The sequence below is a fragment of the Budorcas taxicolor genome, chromosome 1, assembly GCF_023091745.1.
Source record: "Budorcas taxicolor isolate Tak-1 chromosome 1, Takin1.1, whole genome shotgun sequence".
In the NCBI taxonomy this organism is placed as follows: Eukaryota; Metazoa; Chordata; class Mammalia; order Artiodactyla; family Bovidae; genus Budorcas; species Budorcas taxicolor.
Genome location: NC_068910.1, coordinates 62,740,202 through 62,752,492, shown reverse-complemented (window position 1 = coordinate 62,752,492; position 12,291 = coordinate 62,740,202).

The following is a 12,291-nucleotide window of genomic DNA, read 5'->3' as shown; positions in this document are numbered from 1 at the left end:
CCAGGGGACTCAGGTCTCGTCTCGAGAGGGGGCATGCACGTGCGCTTTCCTCCCGACTGCAGCTGTAGTATCATTCTTCCTGTGACGTGGATCAAGGGATCTGCGACTCTCCCTCGAGGCTTTCCCTCGAGGCTTTCCCACGAGGCTTTTTCACATGGCTGTGCCACGTGCCACCTTGGTGTGAGTCGATCCTTGGCGTCAAAGACGAGCCGGTGAAGGGAAAAAAGGTTCCCCTGGAATGGACTGAGACATCTTGGGGACTCTTGGAATGGTGGCACGACCCTGGAGTTCCTCTCGCCGTTCCTGTTGAGAAGGCCTCCTCTTAAGATGAGACGGAAACGCCGGGAAGTCTTTCCCGACGAAGCAGGGAAAGGATTCCTCATCTCGAGGTACGAGGCGGAAACGGGGCTCCTCTGGATGAGGGCGGCACTCTCGTGTTTCCTCTCGAGTGGAGACGGGTATGTATGGGAACTTCTTGATTTGCACCAATGGGGAGAAGGACACTTTCGAAGTTCCAGAGGTGTGGTGTGATCAGCCTCGAGACGCTCAGCGGAAATGGGCCTCATCTCGCCTGGAGGGGAGAACCTCCTGGATTTTCTCGAGTTGCGGCAGGTCTTCTCGAGTTACGACGGGGACCTCAGGGACCCGCTCTGTTGGCCTCAGGAAAGGCCAGTCCCCATGCAAGTTGCTAGGTTCCATCTCGGGATTCCTCTCCCGTCCATGCCGGGGCCTAAGACCTTGTGTGGAGTCGGGGCCGGAACCTGAGGATTCCTCTCCAGTGTTGCCATGTATCTTGGGGTGCCTCTGAGTCTCCCCAGGGGAGTCAGGCCTCGTCTCGAGTGGGGGCATGCACGTGCGTTTTCCTCCCGAGCTGCAGCAGTAGTGTCACGCTTCCTATCACGTGGATCAAGGGATCTGTGGCTTTTCTCGAGGCTTTCCCACGAGGCTTTCCCACAGGGCTGTGCCACGTGCCACCTTGGTGTGAGTCGATCCTCGGCGGGAAAGGCGAGCCGCTGAAGGGAAAAGAGGTTCCTCTGGAATCGACTGAGATATCTGGGGGACTCTTGGAATGGTGGCACGACCCTGGAGTTCCTCTCGCCTTTCCTGTTGAGAGGGCCTCCTCTTGAGATTCGAGGGGAACGCCGGGAACTCTTGCCCGACGAAGCAGGGAAAGGATACCTCATCTCGAGCTACGAGGCGGAAACGGGGCTCCTCTGGATGTGGGCGGGACCCTCGTGTTTCCTCTCGAGTGGAGGCGGGTATGTCGGGGAACTTCTTGATTTGCACCAAGGGTGTGAAGGACCCTTTCGAACTTCCAGAGGATAGGTGTGATCAGCCTCGAGACGCCTCAGCGGAAATGGGCCTCATCTCCCCTGGAGGGAAGAACCTCCTGGATTTTCTCGAGTTGCGGCAGGTCTTCTCGAGTTACGACGGGGACCTCGGGGACCCGCTCTGGTGGCCTCACGAAAGGCCAGTCCCCATGCGAGTTGCTAAGGGCCATCTCGGGATCCCTCTCCCGTCAATGACGGGGACTAAGACCTTGTGTGGTGTCGGGGCCGGAACCTGAGGTTTCCTCTCCAGTGTTGCCATGGATCTTAGGGTGCTTCTTAGTCTCCCCAGGGGAGTCAGGCCTCGCCTCGAGTGGGGGCATGCACGTGCGCTTTCCTCCCGAGCTGCAGCAGTAGTGTCACGCTTCCTGGCACGTGGATCAAGGGATCTGTGGCTTTCCCTCGAGACTGTCCCTCGAGGCTTTCCCACGAGGCTTTCTCACAAGGTTGTGCCACGTGCCACCTTGGTGTGAGTCGATTCTCGGCGTGAAAGACGAGCCGGTGAAGGGAAAAGAGGTTCCTCTGGAATGGACTGAGACATCTGGGGGACTCTTGGAATGGTGGCACGACCCTGGAGTTCCTCTCGCCGTTCCTGTTGAGAGGGCCTTCTCTTGAGATGCGACGGGAATGCCGGAATTCTATCCCGATGAAGCAGGGAAAGGATCCCTCATCTCGAGCTACGAGGCGGAAACGGGGCTCCTCTGGATGTGGGCGGGACCCTCGTGTTTCCTCTCGAGTGGAGACGGGTATGTCGGGGAACTTCTTGATTTGCACCAAAGGTGTGAAGGACCCTTTCGAAGTTCCAGAGGTGAGGTGTGATCAGCTTCTAGACGCCTCATCGGAAATGGGCCTCATCTCGCCTGGAGGGGAGAACCTCTTGGATTTTCTCGAGTTGCGGCAGGTCTTCTCGAGTTACAACGGGGACCTCAGGGACCCGCTCTGGTGGCCTCAGGAGAGGCCAGTCCCCATGCGAGTTGCTAGGGGCCATCTTTGGATTCCTCTCCCGTCCATGCCTGGGCCTAAGACCTTGTGTGGAGTCGGGGCCGGAACGTGAGGATTCCTCTCCAGTGTTTCCATGGATCTTGGGGTGCTTCTGAGTCTCCCCAGTGGAGTCAGGCCTCATCTCGAGTGGGGGCATGCACGTGCGCTTTCCTCCCGTGCTGTAGCAGTAGTGTCACGATTCTTGTTACGTGGATCAAGGGATCTGTGGCTTTCCCTCGAAGCTTTCCCACGAGACTTTCACTCAGGCCTGTGCCACGTGCCACCTTGGTGTGAGTGGATCCTCGGCGTGAAAGACGAGCCGGTGAAGGGAAAAGAGGTTCCTCTGGAATGGACTGAGACATCTGGGGGACTCTTGGAATGGTGGCACGACCCTGGAGTTCCTCTCGCCGTTCCTGTTGAGAGGGCCTCCTCTTGAGATGCGACGGGAAGGCTGGGAACTCTTTCTCGATGAAGCAGGGAAAGGATCCCTCATCTCGAGCTACGAGGCGGAAACAGGGCTTCTGTGGAAATGGGCGGCACCCTCGTGTTTCCTCTCGAGTGGAGACGGGTATGTCGGGGAACTTCTTGATTTGCACCAAGGGTGTGAAGGACCCTTTCGAAGTTGCAGAGGTGAGGTGTGCTAAGTCTTGTGACGTCTGAGCGGAAATGGGCCTCATCTCGCCTGGAGGGGAGAACCTCCTGGATTTTCTCGAGTTGCGGCACGTCTTCTCGAGTTACGACGGGGACATCAGGGACCCGCTCTGGTGGCCTCAGGAAAGGCCAGTCCCCATGTGAGTTGCTAGGGGCCATCTCGGAATTCCTCTCCCGTCGGTGCCGGGGACTAAGCCCTTGTGTGGAGTCGGGGACAGAACCTGAGGATTCCTCTCCAGTGTTGCCATGGATCTTGGGGTGCTTCTGAGTCTCCCCAGGGGAGTCAGGCCTCGTCTCGAGTGGGGGCATGCACGTGCGCTTTCCTCCCGAGCTGCAGCAGTAGTGTCACGCTTCCTGTCACGTGGATCAAGGGATCTGTGATTTTCCCTCGAGGCTTTCCCTTGAAGCTTTCCCACGAGGCTTTCCCACAGGGCTGTGCTACGTTCCACCTTGGTGTGAGTCGATCCTCGGCGTGAAAGACGAGCCGGAGAAGGGAAAAGAGGTTCCTCTGCAATGGACTGAGACATCTGAAGGACTCTTGAAATGGTGGCACGAACCTGCAGTTACTCTTGCCTTTCCTGTTTAGAGGGTCTCCTCTTGAAATGTGACGGAAACGCCGAGAACTCTTTCTCGACGAAGCAGGGACAAGATCCCTCATCTCGAGCTATGAGGAGGAAACGGGGCTCCTCTGGCTGTGGGCGGCACCCTCGAATTTCGTCTCGTGTGGAGACGGGTATGTCGGGGAATTTCTTGATTTGCACCAAGGGTGTGAACGACCCTTTCGAAGTTCCAGAGGTGAGGTGTGATCAGCCTCGAGACGGCTCAGCGGAATAGGGCCTCATCTCGCCTGGAGGGGAGAACCTCCTGGATTTTCTCGAGTTGCGGCAGGTCTTCTCGAGTTACGACGGGGACCTCAGGGACCCGCTCTGGTGGCCTCAGGAAAGGCCAGTCCCCATGCGAGTTGCTAGGGGCCATCTTGGGATTCCTCTCCCGCCAATGCCGGGGCCTGAGAGCTTGTGTGGAGTCGGGGCCTGAATCTGAGGATTCCTCTCCAGTGTTGACATGGATCTTGGGGTACTTCTGAGTCTCCCCAGGGGACTCAGGTCTCGTCTCGAGTGGGGGCATGCACGTGTGCTTTCCTCCCGACTGCAGCTGTAATATCATTCTTCCTGTGACGTGGATCAAGGGATCTGCGACTCTCCCTCGAGGCTTTCCCTCGAGGCTTTCCCACGAGGCTTTTTCACATGGCTGTGCCACGTGCCATCTTGGTGTGAGTCGATCCTCGGCGTCAAAGACGAGCCGGTGAAGGGAAAAAAGGTTCCCCTGGAATGGACTGAGACATCTTGGGGACTCTTGGAAGGGTGGCACGACCCTGGAGTTCCTCTCACCGTTCCTGTTGAGAGGACCTCCTCTTGGGATGCGACGAGAACGCCGGGAAATCTTTCCCGACGAAGCAGGGAAAGGATCCCTCATCTCGAGCTACGAGGCGGAAACGGGGCTCCTCTGGATGTGGGCAGGACCCTCCTGTTTCCTCTCGAGTGGAGACGGGTATGTCGGGGAACTTCTATATTTGCAGCAAGGGTGTGAAGGACCCTTTCGAAGATCCAGAGGTGAGGTGTGATTGGCCTCGAGACGCCTCAGCGGAAATGGGCCTCATCTCGCCTGGAGGGGAGAACCTCCTGGATTTTGTCGAGTTGCGGCAGGGCTTCTCGACTTACGACGGGGACCTCAGGGACCCGCTCTGGTGGCCTCAGGAAAGGCCAGTCCCCATGCGAGTTGCTATCGGCCATCTCGGGATTCCTCTCCTGTCGATGCCGGGGCCTAAGACCTTGTGTGGAGTCGGGGCCGGAACTTGAGGATTCCTCTCCAGTGTTGACATGGATCTTGGGGTACCTCTGAGTCTCCCCAGGGGACTCAGGCCTCATCTCATGGGGGCATGCACGTGCACTTTCCTCCCGATCTACAGCAGTAGTGTCACGCTTGCTGTCACGTGGATCAAGCGATCTGCAGCTCTCCCTCAAGGTTTCCCTCCAGGCTTTCCCACGAGGATTTCCCACAGGGCTGTGCCACCTGCCACCTTGGTGTGAGTCGATCCTCGGCGTGAAAGACGAGCCGGTGAAGGGAAAAGAGGTTGCTCTGGAATGGACTGAGACATCTTGGGGACTCTTGGAATGGTGGCACGACCCTGGAGTTCCTCTAGCCGTTCCTGTTGAGAGGTCCTCCTCTTGGGATGCGACGGGAACGCTGGGAATTCTTTCCCGACGAAGCAGGGAAAGGATCCCTCATCTCGAGCTACGAGGCGGAAACGGGGCTCCTCTGGATGTGGGCGGGACCCTCGTGTTTCCTCTCGAGTGGAGACGGGTATGTTGGGGAACTTCTTGATTTGCACCAAGGGTGTGAAGGACCCTTTCGAAGTTCCAGAGGTGAGGTGTGATCAGGCTAGAGATGCCTCTGCGGAAATGGGCCTCATCTCGCCTGGAGGGGAGAAACTCCTGGATTTTCTCGAGTTGCGGCAGGTCTTCTCGAGTTACGACGGGGACCTCAGGGACCCGCTCTGGTGGCCTCAGGAAAGGCCAGTCCCCATGCGAGTTGCTAGGCGCCCTCTCGGGATTCCTCTCCCGACCATGCTGGGGCCTAAGACCTTGTGTGGAGTCGGGGCCGGAACCTGACGATTCCTCTCCAGTGTTGCCATGGATCTTGGGGTGCTTCTGAGCCTCCCCAGGGGAGTCAGACCTCATCCCGAGTGGGGGCATCCACGTGCGTTTTCCTCCCGAGCTGTAGCAGTAGTTTCTCGCTTCCTGTCACGTGGATCAAGTGATCTGTGGCTTTCCCTCGAGGCCTTCCCACGAGGCTTTCCCACAGGGCTGTGCCACGTGCCACCTTGGTGTGAGTCGATCCTCGGCGTAAAAGGCAAGCTGGTGAAGGGAAAAGAGGTTCCTATGGAATGGACTGAGACATCTGTGGGACTCTTGGAATGGTGGCACGACCCTGGAGTTCCTCTCGCCGTTCCTGTTGAGAAGGCCTCCTCTTAAGATGAGACGGAAACGCCGGGAAGTCTTTCCCGACGAAGCAGGGGAAGGATTCCTCATCTCGAGGTACGAGGCGGAAACGGGGCTCCTCTGGATGAGGGCGGCACTCTCGTGTTTCCTCTCGAGTGGAGACGGGTATGTATGGGAACTTCTTGATTTGCACCAATGGGGAGAAGGACACTTTCGAAGTTCCAGAGGTGTGGTGTGATCAGCCTCGAGACGCTCAGCGGAAATGGGCCTCATCTCGCCTGGAGGGGAGAACCTCCTGGATTTTCTCGAGTTGCGGCAGGTCTTCTCGAGTTACGACGGGGACCTCAGGGACCCGCTCTGTTGGCCTCAGGAAAGGCCAGTCCCCATGCAAGTTGCTAGGTTCCATCTCGGGATTCCTCTCCCGTCCATGCCGGGGCCTAAGACCTTGTGTGGAGTCGGGGCCGGAACCTGAGGATTCCTCTCCAGTGTTGCCATGTATCTTGGGGTGCCTCTGAGTCTCCCCAGGGGAGTCAGGCCTCGTCTCGAGTGGGGGCATGCACGTGCGTTTTCCTCCCGAGCTGCAGCAGTAGTGTCACGCTTCCTATCACGTGGATCAAGGGATCTGTGGCTTTTCTCGAGGCTTTCCCACGAGGCTTTCCCACAGGGCTGTGCCACGTGCCACCTTGGTGTGAGTCGATCTTCGGCGGGAAAGGCGAGCCGCTGAAGGGAAAAGAGGTTCCTCTGGAATCGACTGAGATATCTGGGGGACTCTTGGAATGGTGGCACGACCCTGGAGTTCCTCTCGCCTTTCCTGTTGAGAGGGCCTCCTCTTGAGATTCGAGGGGAACGCCGGGAACTCTTCCCCGACGAAGCAGGGAAAGGATACCTCATCTCGAGCTACGAGGCGGAAACGGGGCTCCTCTGGATGTGGGCGGGACCCTCGTGTTTCCTCTCGAGTGGAGGCGGGTATGTCGGGGAACTTCTTGATTTGCACCAAGGGTGTGAAGGACCCTTTCGAACTTCCAGAGGATAGGTGTGATCAGCCTCGAGACGCCTCAGCGGAAATGGGCCTCATCTCCCCTGGAGGGAAGAACCTCCTGGATTTTCTCGAGTTGCGGCAGGTCTTCTCGAGTTACGACGGGGACCTCGGGGACCCGCTCTGGTGGCCTCACGAAAGGCCAGTCCCCATGCGAGTTGCTAAGGGCCATCTCGGGATCCCTCTCCCGTCAATGACGGGGACTAAGACCTTGTGTGGTGTCGGGGCCGGAACCTGAGGTTTCCTCTCCAGTGTTGCCATGGATCTTAGGGTGCTTCTTAGTCTCCCCAGGGGAGTCAGGCCTCGCCTCGAGTGGGGGCATGCACGTGCGCTTTCCTCCCGAGCTGCAGCAGTAGTGTCACGCTTCCTGGCACGTGGATCAAGGGATCTGTGGCTTTCCCTCGAGACTGTCCCTCGAGGCTTTCCCACGAGGCTTTCTCACAAGGTTGTGCCACGTGCCACCTTGGTGTGAGTCGATCCTCGGCGTGAAAGACGAGCCGGTGAAGGGAAAAGAGGTTCCTCTGGAATGGACTGAGACATCTGGGGGACTCTTGGAATGGTGGCACGACCCTGGAGTTCCTCTCGCCGTTCCTGTTGAGAGGGCCTTCTCTTGAGATGCGACGGGAATGCCGGAATTCTATCCCGATGAAGCAGGGAAAGGATCCCTCATCTCGAGCTACGAGGCGGAAACGGGGCTCCTCTGGATGTGGGCGGGACCCTCGTGTTTCCTCTCGAGTGGAGACGGGTATGTCGGGGAACTTCTTGATTTGCACCAAAGGTGTGAAGGACCCTTTCGAAGTTCCAGAGGTGAGGTGTGATCAGCTTCTAGACGCCTCATCGGAAATGGGCCTCATCTCGCCTGGAGGGGAGAACCTCTTGGATTTTCTCGAGTTGCGGCAGGTCTTCTCGAGTTACAACGGGGACCTCAGGGACCCGCTCTGGTGGCCTCAGGAGAGGCCAGTCCCCATGCGAGTTGCTAGGGGCCATCTTTGGATTCCTCTCCCGTCCATGCCGGGGCCTAAGACCTTGTGTGGAGTCGGGGCCGGAACCTGAGGATTCCTCTCCAGTGTTTCCATGGATCTTGGGGTGCTTCTGAGTCTCCCCAGGGGAGTCAGGCCTCATCTCGAGTGGGGGCATGCACGTGCGCTTTCCTCCCGTGCTGTAGCAGTAGTGTCACGATTCTTGTTACGTGGATCAAGGGATCTGTGGCTTTCCCTCGAAGCTTTCCCACGAGACTTTCACTCAGGCCTGTGCCACGTGCCACCTTGGTGTGAGTGATTCCTCGGCGTGAAAGACGAGCCGGTGAAGGGAAAAGAGGTTCCTCTGGAATGGATTGAGACATCTGGGGGACTCTTGGAATGGTGGCACGACCCTGGAGTTCCTCTCGCCGTTCCTGTTGAGAGGGCCTCCTCTTGAGATGCAACGGGAAGGCTGGGAACTCTTTCTCGATGAAGCAGGGAAAGGATCCCTCATCTCGAGCTACGAGGCGGAAACAGGTCTTCTGTGGAAATGGGCGGCACCCTCGTGTTTCCTCTCGAGTGGAGACGGGTATGTCGGGGAGCTTCTTGATTTGCACCAAGGGTGTGAAGGACCCTTTCGAAGTTGCAGAGGTGAGGTGTGATCAGCCTCGAGACGCCTCAGCGGAAATGGGCCTCATCTCCCCTGGAGGGAAGAACCTCCTGGATTTTCTCGAGTTGCGGCAGGTCTTCTCGAGTTACGACGGGGACCTCGGGGACCCGCTCTGGTGGCCTCACGAAAGGCCAGTCCCCATGCGAGTTGCTAAGGGCCATCTCGGGATCCCTCTCCCGTCAATGACGGGGACTAAGACCTTGTGTGGTGTCGGGGCCGGAACCTGAGGTTTCCTCTCCAGTGTTGCCATGGATCTTAGGGTGCTTCTTAGTCTCCCCAGGGGAGTCAGGCCTCGCCTCGAGTGGGGGCATGCACGTGCGCTTTCCTCCCGAGCTGCAGCAGTAGTGTCACGCTTCCTGGCACGTGGATCAAGGGATCTGTGGCTTTCCCTCGAGACTGTCCCTCGAGGCTTTCCCACGAGGCTTTCTCACAAGGTTGTGCCACGTGCCACCTTGGTGTGAGTCGATCCTCGGCGTGAAAGACGAGCCGGTGAAGGGAAAAGAGGTTCCTCTGGAATGGACTGAGACATCTGGGGGACTCTTGGAATGGTGGCACGACCCTGGAGTTCCTCTCGCCGTTCCTGTTGAGAGGGCCTTCTCTTGAGATGCGACGGGAATGCCGGAATTCTATCCCGATGAAGCAGGGAAAGGATCCCTCATCTCGAGCTACGAGGCGGAAACGGGGCTCCTCTGGATGTGGGCGGGACCCTCGTGTTTCCTCTCGAGTGGAGACGGGTATGTCGGGGAACTTCTTGATTTGCACCAAAGGTGTGAAGGACCCTTTCGAAGTTCCAGAGGTGAGGTGTGATCAGCTTCTAGACGCCTCATCGGAAATGGGCCTCATCTCGCCTGGAGGGGAGAACCTCTTGGATTTTCTCGAGTTGCGGCAGGTCTTCTCGAGTTACAACGGGGACCTCAGGGACCCGCTCTGGTGGCCTCAGGAGAGGCCAGTCCCCATGCGAGTTGCTAGGGGCCATCTTTGGATTCCTCTCCCGTCCATGCCGGGGCCTAAGACCTTGTGTGGAGTCGGGGCCGGAACCTGAGGATTCCTCTCCAGTGTTTCCATGGATCTTGGGGTGCTTCTGAGTCTCCCCAGTGGAGTCAGGCCTCATCTCGAGTGGGGGCATGCACGTGCGCTTTCCTCCCGTGCTGTAGCAGTAGTGTCACGATTCTTGTTACGTGGATCAAGGGATCTGTGGCTTTCCCTCGAAGCTTTCCCACGAGACTTTCACTCAGGCCTGTGCCACGTGCCACCTTGGTGTGAGTGATTCCTCGGCGTGAAAGACGAGCCGGTGAAGGGAAAAGAGGTTCCTCTGGAATGGATTGAGACATCTGGGGGACTCTTGGAATGGTGGCACGACCCTGGAGTTCCTCTCGCCGTTCCTGTTGAGAGGGCCTCCTCTTGAGATGCAACGGGAAGGCTGGGAACTCTTTCTCGATGAAGCAGGGAAAGGATCCCTCATCTCGAGCTACGAGGCGGAAACAGGTCTTCTGTGGAAATGGGCGGCACCCTCGTGTTTCCTCTCGAGTGGAGACGGGTATGTCGGGGAGCTTCTTGATTTGCACCAAGGGTGTGAAGGACCCTTTCGAAGTTGCAGAGGTGAGGTGTGCTAAGTCTTGTGACGTCTGAGCGGAAATGGGCCTCATCTCGCCTGGAGGGGAGCACCTCCTGGATTTTCTCGAGTTGCGGCACGTCTTCTCGAGTTACGACGGGGACATCAGGGACCCGCTCTGGTGGCCTCAGGAAAGGCCAGGCCCCATGTGAGTTGCTAGGGGCCATCTCGGAATTCCTCTCCCGTCGGTGCCGGGGACTAAGCCCTTGTGTGGAGTCGGGGACAGAACCTGAGGATTCCTCTCCAGTGTTGCCATGGATCTTGGGGTGCTTCTGAGTCTCCCCAGGGGAGTCAGGCCTCGTCTCGAGTGGGGGCATGCACGTGCGCTTTCCTCCCGAGCTGCAGCAGTAGTGTCACGCTTCCTGTCACGTGGATCAAGGGATCTGTGATTTTCCCTCGAGGCTTTCCCTTGAAGCTTTCCCACGAGGCTTTCCCACAGGGCTGTGCTACGTTCCACCTTGGTGTGAGTCGATCCTCGGCGTGAAAGACGAGCCGGAGAAGGGAAAAGAGGTTCCTCTGCAATGGACTGAGACATCTGAGGGACTCTTGAAATGGTGGCACGAACCTGGAGTTACTCTTGCCTTTCCTGTTTAGAGGGTCTCCTCTTGAAATGTGACGGAAACGCCGAGAACTCTTTCTCGACGAAGCAGGGACAAGATCCCTCATCTCGAGCTATGAGGAGGAAACGGGGCTCCTCTGGCTGTGGGCGGCACCCTCGAATTTCGTCTCGTGTGGAGACGGGTATGTCGGGGAATTTCTTGATTTGCACCAAGGGTGTGAACGACCCTTTCGAAGTTCCAGAGGTGAGGTGTGATCAGCCTCGAGACGGCTCAGCGGAATAGGGCCTCATCTCGCCTGGAGGGGAGAACCTCGTGGATTTTCTCGAGTTGCGGCAGGTCTTCTCGAGTTACGACGGGGACCTCAGGGACCCGCTCTGGTGGCCTCAGGAAAGGCCAGTCCCCATGCGAGTTGCTAGGGGCCATCTTGGGATTCCTCTCCCGCCAATGCCGGGGCCTGAGAGCTTGTGTGGAGTCGGGGCCTGAATCTGAGGATTCCTCTCCAGTGTTGACATGGATCTTGGGGTACTTCTGAGTCTCCCCAGGGGACTCAGGTCTCGTCTCGAGTGGGGGCATGCACGTGTGCTTTCCTCCCGACTGCAGCTGTAATATCATTCTTCCTGTGACGTGGATCAAGGGATCTGCGACTCTCCCTCGAGGCTTTCCCTCGAGGCTTTCCCACGAGGCTTTTTCACATGGCTGTGCCACGTGCCACCTTGGTGTGAGTCGATCCTCGGCGTCAAAGACGAGCCGGTGAAGGGAAAAAAGGTTCCCCTGGAATGGACTGAGACATCTTGGGGACTCTTGGAATGGTGGCACGACCCTGGAGTTCCTCTCACCGTTCCTGTTGAGAGGACCTCCTCTTGGGATGCGACGAGAACGCCGGGAAATCTTTCCCGACGAAGCAGGGAAAGGATCCCTCATCTCGAGCTACGAGGCGGAAACGGGGCTCCTCTGGATGTGGGCAGGACCCTCCTGTTTCCTCTCGAGTGGAGACGGGTATGTCGGGGAACTTCTATATTTGCAGCAAGGGTGTGAAGGACCCTTTCGAAGATCCAGAGGTGAGGTGTGATTGGCCTCGAGACACCTCAGCGGAAATGGGCCTCATCTCGCCTGGAGGGGAGAACCTCCTGGATTTTGTCGAGTTGCGGCAGGGCTTCTCGACTTACGACGGGGACCTCAGGGACCCGCTCTGGTGGCCTCAGGAAAGGCCAGTCCCCATGCGAGTTGCTATCGGCCATCTCGGGATTCCTCTCCCGTCGATGCCGGGGCCTAAGACCTTGTGTGGAGTCGGCGCCGGAACTTGAGGATTCCTCTCCAGTGTTGACATGAATCTTGGGGTACCTCTGAGTCTCCCCAGGGGACTCAGGCCTCATCTCATGGGGGCATGCACGTGCACTTTCCTCCCGATCTACAGCAGTAGTGTCACGCTTGCTGTCACGTGGATCAAGCGATCTGCGGCTCTCCCTCAAGGTTTCCCTCCAGGCTTTCCCACGAG